Source organism: Ascaphus truei, unplaced genomic scaffold (genome assembly GCF_040206685.1).
Source record: "Ascaphus truei isolate aAscTru1 unplaced genomic scaffold, aAscTru1.hap1 HAP1_SCAFFOLD_112, whole genome shotgun sequence".
Taxonomy (NCBI): domain Eukaryota; kingdom Metazoa; phylum Chordata; class Amphibia; order Anura; family Ascaphidae; genus Ascaphus; species Ascaphus truei.
In genome coordinates this window covers 1-15,137 of record NW_027453986.1, presented here as the reverse complement: position 1 = coordinate 15,137, position 15,137 = coordinate 1, and the positions used below count along the sequence as shown (strand labels likewise).

Here is a 15,137-nt window from a genome sequence, read left to right as displayed (position 1 = left end):
ACTGTCACACACACACGATGAACAGCTATTTCTCCCTGTCACACACACGATGCACAGCTATCTCTCACTCCCTGAAACACACACAATGCACAGCTATCTCTCCCTGTCACACACACACGATGCACAGCTATCTCTCACTCCCTGTCACACATGAGGCACAGTTATCTCTCCCTCCCTGTCACACGAGGCACAGTGATCTGTGCTGATTATTGAGTGACAGCTGCTCCGCCTGCAACAAAACTCGCTAATTAAACAGAAGCATCTGGCTCAGCAGAGAGATCCTCGGCCCCTCACTCATTGCCCCGGGGGGCGAGCCGGGGTACATCAGGCACTGCCACCTGCCAATATGTAACACCAGCATCTAATATAGAGCAGGGCCAAGTATCATTCCTGCAGGGATTCCTCTCCTAGAGACTTAACCCCTTTTGTGATATACTGTAGAGGCCAGTGAGGCAGGGGTTACTATGGGGTGAGGCAGGGGTTACTATGGGGTGAAGCAGGGGTTACTATGGGGTGAAGCAGGGGTTACTATGGGGTGAAGCAGGGGTTAATATGGGGTGCGGCAGGCGTTAATATGGGGTGAGGCAGGGGTTACTATGGGGTGAGGCAGGGGTTACTATGGGGTGAGGCAGGGGTTACTATGCGGTGAGGCAGGGGTTACTATGGGGTGAAGCAGGGGTTACTATGGGGTGAGGTAGGGGTTACTATGGGGTGAGGCAGGGGTTACTATGGGGTGAGGCAGGGGTTACTTCTTTCTCTCTCAGGCCTGAGTAACTACAGGCACACCCGCAATAACGTACGCAATGGGACTAAGCTAACAGGCCTGAGTAACACAGGCATACCCCGCAGTAACGTACGCAATGGGACTAGGCTAACAGGCCTGAGTAACACAGGCATACCCCGCATTAACGTACGCAATGGGACTAAGCTAACAGGCCTGAGTAACTACAGGCATACCCCGCATTAACGTACGCAATGGGACTAAGCTAACAGGCCTGAGTAACTACAGGCATACCCCGCATTAACGTACACAATGGGACTAAGCTAACAGGCCTGAGTAACTAAAGTTATACCCCGCATTAATGTACGCAATGGGACAAAGCTAACAGGCCTGAGTAACACAGGCATACCCCGCATTAACGTACGCAATGGGACAAAGCTAACAGGCCTGAGTAACACAGGCATACCCCGCATTAACGTACGCAATGGGACTAAGCTAACAGGCTTGAGTAACTACAGGCATACCCCGCATTAACGTACGCAATGGGACAATCTAATAGGCCTGAGTAACTAAAGGCATTCCCCGCATTAACGTACGCAATGGGACTAAGCTAACAGGCCTGAGTAACTAAAGGCATACCCCGCATTAACGTACGCAATGGGACTAAGCTAACAGGCTTGAGTAACTACACGCATACCCCGCATTAACGTACGCAATGGGACTAAGCTAACAGGCCTGAGTAACTACAGGCATACCCCGCATTAACGTACGCAATGGGACTATGGCCTCTACAGTATATCACAAAAGGGGTTAAGTCTCCAGGAGAGGAATTCCTGCAGGAATGATACTCGGCCCTGCTCTATATTAGATGCTGGTGTTACATATTGGCAGGTGGCAGTGCCTGACGTACCCCGGGCCGCCCCCCGGGGCAATGAGTGAGGGGCCGAGGATCTCTCCGCTGAGCCAGATGCTTCTCTTTAATTAGCGAGTTTTGTTGCAGGCGGAGCAGCTGTCACTCAATAATCAGCACAGATCACTGTGCCTCGTGTGTTACAGAGAGGGAGAGATAACTGTGCCTCATGTGTGACAGGGAGTGAGAGATAGCTGTGCCTTGTGTGTGACAGGGAGTGAGAGATAGCTGTGCCTCATGTGTGACGGAGTGAGAGATAATTGTGCATCGTGTGTGTGACAGTGAGAGATAGCTGTGCAGCGTGTGTGTGTGACAGGGAGAGATAGCTGTGCATCGTGTGTGTATGACAGTGAGAGATAGCTGTGCAGCGTGTGTGTGTGACAGGGAGAGATAGCTGTGCATCGTGTGTGTATGACAGGGAGAGATAGCTGTGCATCGTGTGTGTGACAGGGAGAGATTGCTGTGCATCGTGTGTGGCGGAGTGAGAGCTGTGCATCGTGTGTGTGTGACAGTGTGAGATAGCTGTGCATCGTGTGTGTGTGACAGTGTGAGATAGATGTGCATCGTTTGTGTGTGTGACAGTGAGAGAGAGCTGTGCATCGTGTGTGTGTGTGTGTGTGAGACAGTGAGAGATAGCTGTGCATTGTATGTGTGAGACAGGGAGAGATATCTGTGCATCGTGTGTGACAGTGAGAGATAGCTGTGCATCGTATGTGTTGACAGTGAGAGATAGCTGTGCATCGTGTGTGTGTGTGTGTGTGTGTGACAGTAAGAGATAGCTGTGCATCGTGTGTGTGTGTGTGACAGTGAGAGATAGCTGTGCATCGTGTGTGTGTGACAGGGAGAGATAGCTGTGCATCATGTGTGTGTGTGACAGTGAGAAATAGCTGTGCATCGTGTGTGTGTGACAGTGAAAGATAGCTGTGCATCGTGTGTGTGTGTGACAGGGAGAGATAGCTGTGCATCATGTGTGTGTGTGACAGTGAGAGATAGCTGTGCATCGTGTGTGTGACAGTGAAAGATAGCTGTGTATCGTGTGTGTGTGACAGGGAGAGATAGCTGTGCATCATGTGTGTGTGTGACAGTAAGAGATAGCTGTGCATCGTGTGTGTGTGTGTGACAGTGAGAGATAGCTGTGCATCGTGTGTGTGTGACAGGGAGAGATAGCTGTGCATCATGTGTGTGTGTGACAGTGAGAAATAGCTGTGCATCGTGTGTGTGTGTGACAGTGAAAGATAGCTGTGTATCGTGTGTGTGTGACAGGGAGAGATAGCTGTGCATCGTGTGTGTGACATTGAGTGATAGCTGTGCATCGTGTGTGTGTGACAGGGAGAGATAGCTGTGCATCGTGTGCATGTGACAGTGAGAGATAGCTGTGCATCGTGTGTGTGTGTGACAGTGAGAGATAGCTGTGCATCATGTGTGTGTGACAGTGAGAGATAGCTGTGCATCGTGTGTGTGTGTCAGGGAGTGAGAGATAGCTGTGCATTGTGTGTGTGTGACAGAGAGAGATAGTTGTGCATCGTGTGTGTGTGACATGGAGAGATAGCTGTGCATCGTGTGTGTGATAGTGAGAGATTACTGTTCATCGTGTGTGTGTGTGACAGTGAGAGATAGTTGTGCATCGTGTGTGTGTGACATGGAGAGATAGCTTTGCATCGTGTGTGTGTGATAGTGAGAAATAGCTGTGCATCGTGTGTGTGTGACAGTGAGAGATAGTTGTGCATCGTGTGTGTGTGTCAGGGAGTGAGAGATAGCTGTGCATCGTGTGTGTGTGTGACAGGGAGAGATAGCTGTGCATCGTGTGTGTGTCAGGGAGTGAGAGATAGCTGTGCATCGTGTGTGTGACAGTTGTAATACTGTGCACTGAAATGTAATTGGTACTCCTAACAATAATCAGTATACATTCAGGAGAAGGATTTACTGTTATATCATAACATAACCACCATCTGATTCCTTGTCCCATACATATAAATCAATACAAACGCCGCTGGGTATATACTGTTACTTTGCAGCCATGTTAATAAAGGGCAGACAATTTGATGCATATTTAACATGGTATCACTACTTAGAATAAAGTTGGTTTAATTCACAAACTACTGTAAGAGTGGCAGCTTATTGGAAATTACACCCTTAAAGAAAGGATGAATATATTCAATAGAGAATGTTACTATCCCCATTAGGAATAAGTATCACTTATACAGTATATGTATAGAAAGACATATCTAATTAGAGACAAAGAATGATTATCTTAAATCACACACTGAATTTAATACAGTAACGAACCTCAGAAAGATATATAGTCCATCTATGTCTGATAAATAAAGACATAGGAATATCTTAAATCACACTGAATTTAATAAAGAAAGATATATAGTCCATTTATGTCTAATAAATAAAGACCTAGATAGGAATATCTTAAATCACACATATCACTCATAATTTGAATGTAAAGGAAAGAATTTAAATCAACAAATATTGATGAACTACATTTGTTGAAAAAAGACATCTTAAATAATCAGACACATATAGTCCCTCAAATAGTGTATATAGAGGGGAAAGAGATTCACTGTCTAATGTGTCTAATAATTAAAGACACAGATCGGGGTTATCTTAATTTGCACAATTCTTTACTTAAAATCTAATACACAGAGTAATACATATAGCAGTGGGAATATACTGAAACCCCAAATACTGTAGTACAATATAACACAGAATCCATAGCATAAACTTAATGCAAAGAGAAGTGTTAAATAGAGATATAACCAATCTCTGAATGTTAAAGACACAGATCTGGTTATCTATAATCACACAAGTTATATTTTATAATCTATATAGAATAGTGCAGATACACAAAGTATGTTACATAGTATACAAACTCAATGTAGAAGAGAAATATTACATCAAGATGTTTCTCAATCAATTGGATTGCGCTTATGGGAACCAATAGAAACAGGGAAGTGCCTATAAAGAAGGTAGGGACAGATATACCCACATTAACTCCTGAAGAAGCCTTAGTGAATTGCACTAAAATATACCCCATAATTAATACAAATTGAATGCATTTTAAACAGTAGAGAATGCATTTTAAACAGTAGAGAATGTGTATCTATGTACGAGGGGGGGAAGGAGTCCAAAGTCGTGACTGTTCAGAGTACAGAGTAGGAGTGAGATTTTGATCAAGAATGGAGCCGGCATCGACAGCAGAGAAGTCTGAGATCTCCCGAGATAAGATGTGATTTCTTACTGAAGCTTTTTCCACATTCAGGGCAGTTTATAGGGTGTCATCCCTGTGTGGATTGTTTGGTGTCTAACAAGATGCGATTTCCGACTGAAGCTTTTCCCACATTCAGAGCAGTTATAGGGCCTCTCCCTTGTGTGGATTCTTTGGTGAGTAACAAGATGCGATTTCCGACTGAAGCTTTTCCCACATTCAGAGCAATCATAAGGCTTCTCCCCTGTGTGGATTCTTTGGTGTGTAACAAGACTTGATTTTTGACAGAAGCTTTTCCCACATTCAGAGCATTTATAAGGTCTCACCCCTGTGTGGATTCTTTGGTGTGTAACAAGAATTGATTTCTGCTTGAAGCTTTTCCCACATTCAGAGCAGTTAAAAGGTCTCACATCTGTGTGGATTCTTTGGTGTGTAACAAGAGCCATTTGTTACTGAAGCTTTTCCCACATTCAGAGCAGTTAGAAAGTCTCACGCCTGTGTGGATTCTTTGGTGTGTAACAAGATGCGATTTCTTAATGAAGCTTTTCCCACATTCAGAGCAGTTATAGGGTCTCTCCCCTGTGTGGATTCTTTGGTGTCTACAAAAACTTGATTGATCATGGAAACTAGTCCCACATTCAGAGCAGTTATAAGGCTTCACCCCTGTGTGGATTCTTTGGTGTGTAACAAGACCTGATTAATGACTGAAGCTTTTCCCACATTCAGAGCAGTTATAAGGCTTCACCCCTGTGTGGATTATTTGGTGTGTAACAAGATTTGATTTCTGACTGAAGCTTTTCCCACATTCAGAGCAGTTATAAGGCTTCACCCCTGTGTGGATTATTTGGTGTGTAACAAGATGATATTTCTTATTGAAGCTTTTCCCACATTCAGAGCAGTTATAGGATTTCTTCCCTGTATGGATTATCTGCGGTATAACATTATCGTATGTCCCACAGTAGGGGTTCATGTCTCTGTTCTTTAAACCCTCTCCTTGTCTTGCGGTGTCTGTAAGTTTAGTAAAAGGCTGTTGATGTATAGAAATGCTCTGCCGAGTTTCTGGTAATCTTGTTCCAATTCTCATACAGACTTATGCAATGTTGAAGTCCTTAAAACATATTTCCATTAACCCCTCATGTAATTTGATGTTTGGGACATTTCTTACGTTGCTTCTTGCTCACAGACGAGTCATGTGCTGAAGATACATCTATGGTGAGAAAATGTATTAATGTAACATTGCAATGCATCAGAGAAGATTTGGATGAGAGATATATGTTCATTGAGTTGAACCTTTATAAAATTCTACTCGTGCAACATACTGAACATAATTAAAGCTACATTGTTATCGTTACATTCACCCAGAGGAAGGCAAAAAAAACACCCCAATTAATCATGTTACAATTATGTCTCATAAATGGAAATAAATATTTTCTCCTCACGCCAGTAATAGAAATCACATTACTCCCTGTATCAATGTTCTTCATATATTGTTCTTATCAAATAACTTTTGTTGTACTTTGTGATATATTAACCCTTTAGTGGCTCAAGGGGCCAGCTAGCCATTGGCATCCCACGAGTATCTGACCACTTGTGACGGTAGCTTTGAGACAGGCTATTAATAATACACACCAAAATATAACTGGGTTGAACTGGACGAGACTTAGATATGATAAAATATAATTTATTCCTTGAAAAAGGTGAACACACGAGATATACAAATGACAGACAAAATATGGACACTCACTTAAGATGGAATGATGAAACAGTCACATCTGGACTGGCAGTTCATACAGCAATCTTCATAATCATCAAGACACGAAAGACAATAGCCATAGGCTGAGCCTGGTTCTTATACAATTATTTCCCATTGAACACAACCTAAACCCAGCCCCTCTCATAAATCAGTGGTGAGGTTGACAGTTTTCCTCAGAGTAAAACTCCTCCCACCCAAGGACGTTTAAAAACTGCTTTTCCTATCTAAATAACGTCATAACTTCAGTTCAGTGAAACTTACTGGCACGCGAGCCATATTAATACATTCCGACACGCATGACGCTCCCAATAAGACTAAATATTACAGTGTAATACTAAAATTAAGAGAGATATTAATATCTGTCTCATAGGACCTGCTAAACAGCAGGTGTCTGTAATCATTATTTGCGGCTCGGCCCCCCGCTTACACATATGTAACTTATAGCATGTTCAGCCGAGGACATCTCATAATATTCTTATATTTAATAAGGTCACTCATTCTGTAGCCCCACTCCTAAATCAGGGGCGTTTGGCCAGTCTACCAAATTGAGTGTCTGGCAGGATACTATGGTTTGTAAGTGTGAGTTTTAACACTCACCAACCACTCCAGCTTCCTAAACATTTGGTCGCATTCCTTAGTAGGCAGGCATCTTTGAGGGTAACTTAAACAAAGGGCTAGAATCACTATTCAACTATTAACCCTTGCCCTCCCGGATGGATTCCAGTGTTTGTGTGGTGCAGTCACTGGAACAGAAACAATAAATTTTTACAGGGGAATAAACAGTTGGATGGCTGAAGCAAGGCAAAACCACATTACTGGACTCCAGCCCAGTTAACCCCTTGCTTCTCAGGTGAGAGTAGAGGGTGGCCTAATGGGGTTTAACCCCTGTAATCCTGGGCCAAAACCCCCACACTTGACACCACTAATGTCCAAAAATGGGTAAATATACAGCTTACAGTAGACTTAACTTGGTTGATTAAAATAGGAACCGACGTTTCTGCCGTATTTACATCATTTTTCCTGATTTGTGCTACACAGCAATTAAAACAGTTTAACAAAAAGTGCCATACATTATGGTGCAAAAAATCTTCAAAAGAAAATGTAAGAAAAAATATAACTAATATACTTCTCAAGCTTATTGCTGCAGCAAAGGTTATTCCCACCTTTCTCCTAGGGCAGGGATATCCAAACAATGTAATTCCAGCGCACAGCAAAAAGAGAGTCGGGTTAATAAAAAATAAAATAATTAAAAATAAAAGTATATATATACACACACACATATACTGTATATACATACACACACACATATATACATACACAACTCATCCTTGAAAGGTTGCACCCTCTATTTTTTTAATGCGGTTTAAATAAATTATTTTATTTTTTATTAACCCGACTCTCTTTTTGCTGTGCGCTGGAATTACATTGTTTGGATATCCCTGCCCTAGGAGAAAGGTGGGAATAACCTTTGCTGCAGCAATAAGCTATACATATATATATATATATACAGTGTTCGACAAATCACCCAAAAATCTACTCGCCCAACCAAAAAATCTACTCGCCACCTAGTCCCGCCCCCAGTCCACACACATATACTGTATATACATACACACACACATATATATACATACACACCTCATCCTTGAAAGGTTGCACCCTCTATTTTTTTAATGCGGTTTAAATAAATTATTTTATTTTTTATTAACCCGACTCTCTTTTTGCTGTGCGCTGGAATTACATTGTTTGGATATCCCTGCCCTAGGAGAAAGGTGGGAATAACCTTTGCTGCAGTGTGGGGGACAGAGAGAGAGAGAGAGTGTGGGGGATAAAGAGAGAAAGTGTGGGGGAGAGAGAAAGTGTGGGAGAGAGAGAGTGTGGGGGAGAGAGAGAGTGTGGGGGAGAGAGAGAGTGTGGGGGAGAGAGAGAGTGTGGGGGAGAGAGAGAGTGTGGGGGAGAGAGAGAGTGTGGGAGAGAGAGAGAGTGTGGGAGAGAGAGAGTGTGGGGGAGAAAGAGAGTGTAGGGGAGAAAGAGAGTGTGGGGGAGAGAGAGAGTGTGGGGGAGAGAGAGAGTGTGGGGGCGAGAGAGAGAGAGGGGGAGAGAGAGAGTGGGGGAGAGAGAGAGTGTGGGGAAGAGAGAGTGTGGGGAAGAGAGAGAGTGTGGGAGAGAGAGAGAGAGTGTGGGAGAGAGAGAGTGTGGGTGAGAGAGAGAGTGTGGGTGAGAGAGAGTGTGGGTGAGAGAGAGTGTGGGTGAGAGAGAGAGAGTGTGGGTGAGAGAGAGAGAGAGTGTGGGTGAGAGAGAGAGAGCGTGGGGGCGAGAGAGAGTGTGGGGGCGAGAGAGAGAGAGTGTGGGGGCGAGAGAGAGAGAGTGTGGGGGCGAGATAGAGAGAGTGTGGGGGAGAGAGAGAGTGTGGGGGAGAGAGAGAGTGTGGGGGAGAGAGAGAGTGTGGGGGAGAGAGAGAGTATGGGGGAAAGAGAGAGAGTGTGGGGGAAAGAGAGAGTGTGGGGGAGAGAGAGAGAGAGTGGGGGAGAGAGAGAGAGTGTGGGGGAGAGAGAGAGAGTGTGGGGGGGAGAGAGAGAGAGAGAGTGGGGGGAGAGAGAGAGTGTGGGGGGAGAGAGAGAGAGTGTGGGGGGAGAGAGAGAGAGTGTGGGGGGAGAGAGAGAGAGTGTGGGGGAGAGAGAGAGTGTGGGGGAGAGAGAGAGTGTGGGGGAGAGAGAGAGAGTGTGGGGGAGGGAGAGAGTGTGGGGGAGAGAGAGAGTGTGGGGGAGAGAGAAAGTGTGGGGGGGAGAGAGAAAGTGTGGGGGGGAGAGAGAAAGTGTTGGGGGAGAGAGAGAGTGTGCGGGAGAGAGAGAGAGTGTGGGGGAGAGAGAGAGAGTGTGTGGGGGAGAGAGAGAGAGCGTGGGGGAGAGAGCGTGGTAGAGAGAGAGCGCGTGGGAGAGAGAGCGCGCGTGGGAGAGAGAGCGCGCGTGGGAGAGAGAGCGAGAGAGCGAGAGAGAGTGTGGGGGAGAGAGAGCGAGTGTGGGGGAGAGAGTGTGGGGGAGAGAGAGTGTGGGGGAGAGAGAAAGTGTGGGGGGGAGAGAGAAAGTGTGGGGGGGAGAGAGAGAGTGTGCGGGAGAGAGAGAGAGAGTGTGTGGGGGAGAGAGAGAGAGTGTGTGGGGGAGAGAGAGTGTGTGTGGGGGAGAGAGAGTGTGTGTGGGGGAGAGAGAGAGAGTGTGTGGGGGAGAGAGTGTGTGGGGGAGAGAGCGCGTGGGAGAGAGAGCGAGAGAGCGAGAGAGAGTGTGTGGGGGAGAGAGAGTGTGTGGGGGAGAGAGAGAGTGTGGGGGGAGAGAGAGAGAGTGTGGGGGAGAGAGAGAGTGTGGGGGAGAGAGAGAGTGTGGGGGAGAGAGAGAGTGTGGGGGAGAGAGAGAGTGTGGGGGAAAGAGAGAGAGTGTGGGTGAGAGAGAGTGTGGGTGGGGAGAGAGTGTGGGTGAGAGAGAGAGAGTGTGGGTGGGGAGAGAGTGTGGGGGGGAGAGAGTGTGGGGGGGAGAGAGTGTGGGGGAGAGAGAGAGAGTGTGGGTGAGAGAGAGAGTGTGGGTGAGAGAGAGAGAGTGTGGGTGAGAGAGAGAGAGAGTGTGGGTGAGAGAGAGAGCGTGGGGGCGAGAGAGAGTGTGGGGGCGAGAGAGAGAGAGTGTGGGAGAGAGAGAGAGAGGGGGGAGAGAGAGAGTGTGGGGGAGAGAGAGAGTGTGGGGGAGAGAGAGAGTGTGGGGGAGAGAGAGAGTGTGGGGGAGAGAGAGAGTGTGGGGGAAAGAGAGAGTGTGGGGGAGAGAGAGAGAGTGTGGGGGAGAGAGAGAGTGTGGGGGAGAGAGAGAGAGTGTGGGGGAGAGAGAGAGAGTGTGGGGGAGAGAGAGAGTGTGGGGGAGAGAGAGAGAGTGTGGGGGAGAGAGAGAGAGAGTGTGGGGGGGAGAGAGAGAGAGTGTGGGGGGAGAGAGAGAGAGTGTGGGGGAGAGAGAGAGTGTGGGGGAGAGAGAGAGAGTGTGGGGGAGAGAGAGAGTGTGGGGGAGAGAGTGTGGGGGAGAGAGAGTGTGGGGGGAGAGAGAGAGTGTGGGGGAGAGAGAAAGTGTGGGGGGGAGAGAGAAAGTGTGGGGGGGAGAGAGAAAGTGTGGGGGGGAGAGAGAGTGTGTGCGGGAGAGAGAGAGAGTGTGGGGGAGAGAGAGAGAGTGTGTGGGGGAGAGAGAGAGAGCGTGGGGGAGAGAGCGTGGTAGAGAGAGAGCGCGTGGGAGAGAGAGCGCGCGTGGGAGAGAGAGCGCGCGTGGGAGAGAGAGCGCGCGTGGGAGAGAGAGCGAGAGAGCGAGAGAGAGTGTGGGGGAGAGAGAGAGAGTGTGGGTGAGAGAGAGAGTGTGGGTGAGAGAGAGAGAGTGTGGGTGAGAGAGAGAGAGAGTGTGGGAGAGAGAGAGAGAGTGGGGGAGAGAGTGTGGGGGAGAGAGAGAGTGTGGGGGAGAGAGAGAGTGTGGGGGAGAGAGAGAGTGTGGGGGAAAGAGAGAGTGTGGGGGAGAGAGAGAGAGAGTGGGGGAGAGAGAGAGTGTGGGGGAGAGAGAGAGTGTGGGGGAGAGAGAGAGTGTGGGGGAGAGAGAGAGTGTGGGGGAAAGAGAGAGTGTGGGGGAGAGAGAGAGTGTGGGGGAGAGAGAGAGAGTGTGGGGGAGAGAGAGAGAGTGTGGGGGAGAGAGAGAGAGTGTGGGGGAGAGAGAGAGAGTGTGGGGGAGAGAGAGAGAGTGTGGGGGAGAGAGAGAGAGAGAGTGTGGGGGGAGAGAGAGAGAGTGTGGGGGGAGAGAGAGAGAGTGTGGGGGAGAGAGAGAGTGTGGGGGAGAGAGAGAGAGTGTGGGGGAGAGAGAGAGTGTGGGGGAGAGAGTGTGGGGGAGAGAGAGTGTGGGGGAGAGAGAGTGTGGGGGAGAGAGAGAGTGTGGGGGAGAGAGAAAGTGTGGGGGGGAGAGAGAAAGTGTGGGGGGGAGAGAGAAAGTGTGGGGGGGAGAGAGAGTGTGTGCGGGAGAGAGAGAGAGAGTGTGGGGGGAGAGAGAGAGAGAGTGTGGGGGAGAGAGAGAGAGTGTGTGGGGGAGAGAGAGAGAGCGTGGGGGAGAGAGCGCGCGTGGGAGAGAGAGCGCGCGTGGGAGAGAGAGCGCGCGTGGGAGAGAGAGAGCGAGAGAGAGTGTGGGGGAGAGAGAGCGAGTGTGGGGGAGAGAGAGCGAGTGTGGGGGAGAGAGTGTGGGGGAGAGAGAAAGTGTGGGGGGGAGAGAGAAAGTGTGGGGGGGAGAGAGAGAGTGTGCGGGGGAGAGAGAGAGTGTGGGGGAGAGAGAGAGTGTGTGGGGGAGAGAGAGTGTGTGGGGGAGAGAGAGAGTGTGTGGGGGAGAGAGAGAGTGTGTGGGGGAGAGAGCGCGTGGGAGAGCGCGCGTGGGAGAGAGAGAGCGAGAGAGCGAGAGAGCGGAGAGAGAGAGTGTGTGGGGGAGAGAGAGAGAGTGTGGGTGGGGAGAGAGTGTGGGGGGGAGAGAGTGTGGGGGGGGAGAGAGTGTGGGGGGGAGACAGTGTGGGGGGGAGAGAGTGTGGGGGGGAGACAGTGTGGGGGGGAGAGAGTGTGGGGGGGAGAGTGTGGGGGGGGAGAGGGAGAGAGTGTGAGGGGGAGAGAGAGAGTGTGGGGGGGGAGAGAGAGAGTGTGGGGGGGAGAGAGAGAGTGTGGGGGGGAGAGGGAGTGAGTGTGGGGGGGAGAGGGAGAGAGTGTGGGGGGGGAGAGAGAGAGTGTGGGGGGGAGAGAGAGAGTGTGGGGGGAGAGGGAGGGAGTGTGGGGGGGAGAGGGAGGGAGTGTGGGGGGAGAGGGAGAGAGTGTGAGGGGGAGAGAGTGTGGGGGGGAGAGAGTGGGGGGGAGAGAGAGAGAGTGTGGGGGAGAGAGAGAGTGTGGGGGGGAGAGAGAGAGTGTGGGGGGAGAGAGAGTGTGGGGGGGAGAGAGTGTGGGGGGGAGACGAGTGTGGGGGGAGAGAGAGAGTGTGGGGGGGAGAGAGAGAGTGTGGGGGGGAGAGAGAGAGTGTGGGGGGGAGAGAGAGAGAGTGGGGGGGAGAGAGAGAGAGTGGGGGGGAGAGAGTGTGGGGGGGAGAGAGAGAGAGTGTGGGGGGAGAGAGAGAGAGTGTGGGGGGAGAGAGAGAGAGTGTGGGGGGGAGAGAGAGTGTGGGGGGGAGAGAGAGTGTGGGGGTGAGAGAGAGAGTGTGGGGGTGAGAGAGAGTGTGGGGGGGAGAGAGAGTGGAGAGACAGAGGGGGGAGACACAGAGGGGAGAAACGGTGGGTGACACACACAGAGGGTGGGTGATACACAGAGAGAGAGAGGGTGGGTGACTGACTGGGGCGGGGGTGACTGACTGGGGGGGGTGGCCTGACTGGGGGGGGGGGAGGCATGACTGACTGGGGGGGGAGGCATGACGGACTCGGGGGGGGGGGTGACTGACTGGGGGGGGTGGCTGACTGGGGGGGGGTGACGGGGTGACTGACTGGGGTGACGGGGTGACTAGAATAAAAGAATAAAACACGATATTAGTGTATCATGTCCACATTGGGGGATTGGGGGGAAAAAAAGGGGAGGGGGGGAGTGGGAAGGGGGAGTAGGGGGGTGGGGTAGGAGTGGACGGTGGTGGGATGGATGGTGGGTTCCCACTAACTAATCACAGAATACATAGAATATATGGATCCAGTGACTCACACGGGCTTGTGTGGTGACTCTCCCTCAACGCTGACTGGTGTGGGTAAATACAGACTCATATACTGGAGTCTCAGATATACATTAAACTCACACGGCCTGATGTGAGTCCTTGCCCTCAGAGGGTAATGTCCTGTATGGATGGTGTCCTGTTGTTTCAGCAGAGTTGTCCCCCGATGGGTGTGGTGTGTGAGTGTCTCCTCTCCCCGTATCCCAAATGACCAAAAAGCAATGTGCAAACCAAAAGTCAAAATGAATTAAAAGGTCTTTAATGGGTTAACAGTGAAGACATGTGCATACACTATGCATACATGTTGTGGTGCTTAAAAGGTATAAAACAATATATGACACGATAACACAATGAACTAAACAGTATGTGATGTACTGAAGCAAACACAAAAAAGGACTCTCACACTAAACGAATATACAAAATCACTTGCCCAGCATCATCCGCTCAGAGCACTCCTGCACGATCTCCTCCTCCGTTTTTTGCTCCAACTGGCGCGTCCGGCAGCGGAACCGGAAAGGGGGATCTGAACCGGATGTCCTGCAGTGTGCTGGGTCCCTCTGTCAATGAGCTCCGGCAGGGAACTACGCGTTTCGCAATAAGCTTTGTCAGGTTCCTGCCGGATGCTCATTGTGTGCTGCATTTATAGGTGCCCCCATTAGTTTAATTGGAGAAACACCTGGATTAAGGGCATGGTTTAAATTTAGACGGTTATATCTCTTTATAGGAGCTACCTTTGGAAGCCCCTAATGTCAGGGATAGTGAGATGTGCCTGTAAATATAAATAATGGGTTAGATAAGCATATATTAAAATTAGATAAGCATATATTAAAATAAATCAATACATTATAAAAACTACATTTTAAAAAATACTTAGAGATGATCATTGTATTTGTCCTTAGAAGCATTTTAAGTTTAATAAAAAACGGTGGAAATTGGAATTTGATTGGGGTATTTGTGTGATTTGGAATCTTTTAGTTCCTCCGTGTGCAGTATTTTTAAAACCATTCTCTGTTGGTTAAAATCTTTACATATGTAAAACAATAGTGCCACCATGTGGCTGGATGTGAAAATTACCTCAACACTGTCATAACCTAATGGTAAAAGTTAAGCAATCTTGGTAGTGTGGCACACATCCCTTTAAAGTAACTTAAAAATGTGCCAGAGTGTATTACAGCAAAAAATATATTTATGTGACAAAAGTTATAACGAATTACATATTTGACGGAAAAAATATAATATTATTATTATCAAGATGGTTAAAAAACCTTAACTGTTTATAGCCACTACATCTGACATAAGGGTAGAACAACCTAGACACCCAAAATCTTGGTTTCCTCATTCAGCTATCTAAAATGTACCACTCAATATCTCCGTGTTAGTTAAAAGATATTTCATTTGTAATACAATGCTGCCACCAAGTGGCCGCATATCGAAATTGCTACTTCAAAACCCTAATATCTCTACCACACTGTGGATAGTGCGGTATTCAGTTAAGTGTAGAGTCATTGTTTAAAATATATTGCAAAAGTATATTCCAGCGGATGACGAGAGTATATCAAATATGCATGAGCATGGGTTTACACAGACATTTGATATTAGAAAAATACTTGTATAGGTGATTTCGACGCGGAGCTCTCATGTGGTGAAAAAGTTCAAAATGTTCAAAACGTATAGTCCAGATTCTTCATAACTCCTTTCTAACTTCAATTCATGTTGCAGAGGTTGTCGCGATGGTATGCATCATTTCTGGTCCTCAAGGGTTGGTTCGAGGTAGATTCATATTTGGGACGTGCGCCCTATTGGAGATTGGAGAGGAAGTGGAT

At 48.4% G+C, this 15,137-nt stretch overlaps 1 pseudogene; it reads right to left on the bottom strand.

Annotated features, from left to right (window-relative positions):
* Nucleotides 1-3,548: 3,548 nt before the first annotated feature.
* On the bottom strand, nucleotides 3,549-15,125 carry LOC142475238 (uncharacterized; annotated as a pseudogene).
* Nucleotides 15,126-15,137: the final 12 nt, after the last annotated feature.